Source organism: Prenolepis imparis, unplaced genomic scaffold (genome assembly GCF_030444845.1).
Source record: "Prenolepis imparis isolate NDT839.2.m4 unplaced genomic scaffold, iyPreImpa1.0 SCAF_10, whole genome shotgun sequence".
NCBI lineage: Eukaryota > Metazoa > Arthropoda > Insecta > Hymenoptera > Formicidae > Prenolepis > Prenolepis imparis.
The window spans coordinates 1,032,028-1,036,179 of NW_028141168.1; the positions used below are offsets into that span (position 1 = coordinate 1,032,028).

At 34.3% G+C, this 4,152-nt stretch overlaps 1 pseudogene; it reads right to left on the bottom strand.

Annotated features, from left to right (window-relative positions):
• Positions 1-486: 486 nt before the first annotated feature.
• Positions 487-3,644, bottom strand: LOC145941616 (uncharacterized; annotated as a pseudogene).
• Between the last annotated feature and the right edge of the window lie 508 nt (positions 3,645-4,152).

Below are 4,152 nucleotides of genomic sequence, written 5' to 3' on the forward strand. Positions count from 1 at the left end.
ATATAAATTAAAGTTGACAACTTTTTCACTTTTCACGAAAATTATGTTGTTTATAACTTCTACAAAAAAGAATATTTTAGACAAATACAAAAACACGAATCTTTTTATTTTACGTATATTTCACGTGCAAAAAGTTTCGTTCGATATATTTTCGAGGTCATTTCTTGTTTGATTTCATGGAATTGTATTTATAATTTATATAAATTGATTAATTAATTTACCTTATCTTTCCTGTTTCAAATACTGAAACAATATTACAAAATCAAAATTGTGATTGTAATATAGAATGGGCCCCTCCAACGCCCATTCCCGTGAGAACGCAACCAATATTCTTTCATCGTCTCTCCGAGATTTTTATTTGCATTTGCGAGGTAGAGTAACAATTACATGTTACTATATTTTATACAATGACAAATACAGATAACTTCTATCATCTTATCTTATCATTGCTTATTTTTTGAAGCATAATGGTGAAATGAAAAATATTTAATTCGGGAAAGGCAATAATTTGTTGCTTTCTAGAATTTTAACTAAATGACGTCTCATGCATTTTACGTCACTGGAATATTTTTCATTACAGGGATTTCCTTGCAAGGCTACAGTTGTAGCGAAAGCCGCAGCATAAATTCCACAAGAAGTGCAATCCGTTTGTGTTTGTACTTTTTCAAAAATTATATCATATTTATTTATCTTGGGGTAACGAAGGCGAATATATTTTTTCTCTTTAGCAGCCAATTTATCGTACGTACTACCAGGTAGGCTGTCGTACACGTGAAGTTTAGTGCCATCAAAATAAATACACCGCCAATGATCTGTACAATTTCCACCAATAATTTGTAAGCTTTTATTGCTGCGACTAGCTTCAATTATGTGCGGGTATTCTAAGTATAACACACTTTGTGTTTCAAAGCAACAAGTCTCCCTTACAATGCGTAAAAATAGATCTAACGATTCATCATTTAATTTACTATCTATAGGCAAAATATTATTCTTCACTAATAAGAGAGAGGGTATCACATCATCTAACATTTTTCTTTGTCTTTTCATGTCATCCTCAGTTAGATCTCGTTTTTCATTCGAGTAATTAGTTATAATGCAATCGTCATCTTGCTCCATTTCTGGAACAATAGTGGTAGTAGTGCTCGACAATAATCGTTTGCTCGCTTTGATAACACTTTCCACTTTTATGTCATTTTGCATTGTTTCATTTACAGCATTTTTATTTTTACATGCTTCTTCTTTTGCTTCTATAATATATTGTGGTTCTCTAATTGGCATATGTCTATTATGCCGGCTATCCAAGATTTCTGGAAGCATACATTCGTTATAAAAATGTGTTAATAGTGGTAGCATGTGATTTCTCCAAAATGTCTTATCTCTCATGACACGTATTACTAATAAGCTTTTTGATGTCCATATAGCGAAAATGCAATAATCTCGCTGTGTTATATTTAATTGACCCTGAACTTGATAAAAGAATCTGTGATTTTGATTCAGTTTTTCAGGATTTCTTTTATCAATAATGCTTTTCAAGTGAGGCAATCTTTGTATGGCTTCTTCCGCAGTTAAATCCTCTGCTGACATAGGACATTTTTTTTCTACCACACCATCCTCGTCAATAAGCCCATCGGGAGATGCACCTAACCATGGATTTTCTTTATCAATGAAAAATCCACATGCTTTTATTACTTTATTTATTTTCACAGCTAATTCTTTCTTTGCGATTTCCTCGTTATTGCGACCATATTTCATAGCTGCGGTGTCAATTGCTGCCGGAAATAAGATACTTTTGACAACTGCTGCGCAAGACGTCGTTGATCTCATACGACACACAGTTCCAAAATTAGAAGCTGTCAACATTTCATTTCTCAATACGTGCCACAATTCCGATTCTCTTTGGCGTATAGTATCACGCTCAATTTGTTTCCAATTATTTCCGTTTTCGAACAATTTTCTTAAATGATTTTGACGAAGTTGTTCAAACACATCGGGTGCAACATCTGGTTTTTGTGATTGCGGACCATAATGACGGTCTGTTCCTGAGTCTCGTTTGAATTTCTTCCTTCCACTTTCTTTTCGAGATTCTCTGGTTCTTGCAACTTTTATTTGTCGTCGCTTTTCCAGATTCTCGATAATGGAAGGAATACTCTTACCCATGCTTTCATATACTTGCGACATAACATTTTGTATATTAAATTGTTACAACAAACAACTGCTCCCGCAATTCTAGCATTATAAGAGCCCCGTTTACCAAAATAAATGCGTTTACCGCCTATTTCTTTGCAGATTATTGAATTGAATAATTCTGCAGGATTGTTTGTTAAATTTAATAACAAGCTATCAGAATAGGCGCTCAAATACGCGACAGCATTCTCTATTTTTTGATAGAGACCATGCAATTTCAAACGTGGAACATAATTTTTATCACGATCTTCTAAACACATAAGACCGCGTTCTTTGCATCGTCTATGCTCACCATATACATGGCTAGGAATATTCAATATGTCTATTTGTAATTTCGTAGCCTTGAGATGATGAGGCAGCTTTTCTTCTCTTCGTAGATCAGTTGCCTTTATCACCTCTTCTCGTATATTTAAAATACTGTTTCTTACAATATTTCGCAGCTGTACAAAGCCACGCATTCTTTTTGGTTGCGTAGTCTGTGCTACACATCTTAATTTTTTACATAAATTGCGAAGCAGATGATTGGTGCATTCTACTTTTTTCACCGTTACCATCTGTTCGTGATATGGTCTGTTGTTTATAATGGATTCATATACATTACTGTCACCATCGGCAACAACAGTTTTGTAAATTAGTCCATGCATTTCGAGACTACTTTTAAAACCTTCCACAATGGCATCGCTCTCCATACTCGTGGAGCTTGCATTGCGATCAAAGTTCTTGTAACATCGGTGAACTCTAGGTTCGATACCTTTTCGCTCCGCTATTTCACAGACCGCGCAAAATTTATTGCGGATGCCAATAAAAAGAATTTTTCCTGTGCGGAAACCAATTATGGCACCAACACCAGAAGGTGAATTGTAGGCGGTACCATAGGATCTTTTCATCCAACTACCATCCGCTACAACGGTTATGTACGGAATACCATTAATAATTTCGTTTCTTTCCAGAGCGAGTTGCTTCTTAGTCTCGCCCGCCATTTTCATACTTTCCATAGCGATTTTCTCGAAATCATGGACTATGTTTTCTCTATTTTTAATGTATTTATCCTCAGCCATGCAGGGAATATTCATGACTGCACATTGCTCTTGCAGCTGAAAATAACCGATACCAGTCGTAATAGTTCCAGCTACAGTGGCTGTATTTATGTCCAATACATCTTTCGACTCTCTCGGTTCTGTCCATATATCATCTGTATGATTGCACATTTGGCATTTAAAGTTTAACTGTGTTAATAACCCATCGGGATTAGTGCTTACGAGTTTCCAATCTTTAAATTGGCACTCTATTCCTCGCGAATGGTTATCAAATGTTCTGTGGATTTCAGTCCTCAGAAAAGAAAGATCGACAATGCGACGGCCTTCGGGCAAGTTTTCCTGGATACGATTTATATCCAGACGGCCTTTTTCGATAACGAAATCATCGTTATCTTCGCAAAGTTTGACATTTTGATTATACATACCTGTATTTGAAGTTGACTCCAGGCATTACATTGTTTGGGTACTAACTTTTAACAAATCCATCGCGTCTGGAAGTGATTCCACTGATTTTTGATAAACGATGGATTCATTGTTAGAACCCATAACTTTACTCTTGGAGTCATGCGTCTCTTGGATCAGCTTCAATAACTGTCGCCTACAAAGAAAAAATAATAAATTAGTATTTTGTAAAATATTGCTAATCTCGAAAATAGTACAATTTTTGAAAAATAGGTAGTCTTTTGTTTATCTTTATATAATTGATAAAAAATTCTAATAAAATATATAATATTTTGACATAAATGTCTCTTATTTTTTAATAATTAGACATGCGAACTGCATGTGGAATGAAATATTTATGTAAAAAAAAAAATATATATATATATATATTTATATATATAACCAGTAACGAATAGATCGTTTCTGGATGTTTTTTAAATAATACCAGTACACTGGATGTTTTTTAAATAATAATCAGTACACGAATAGA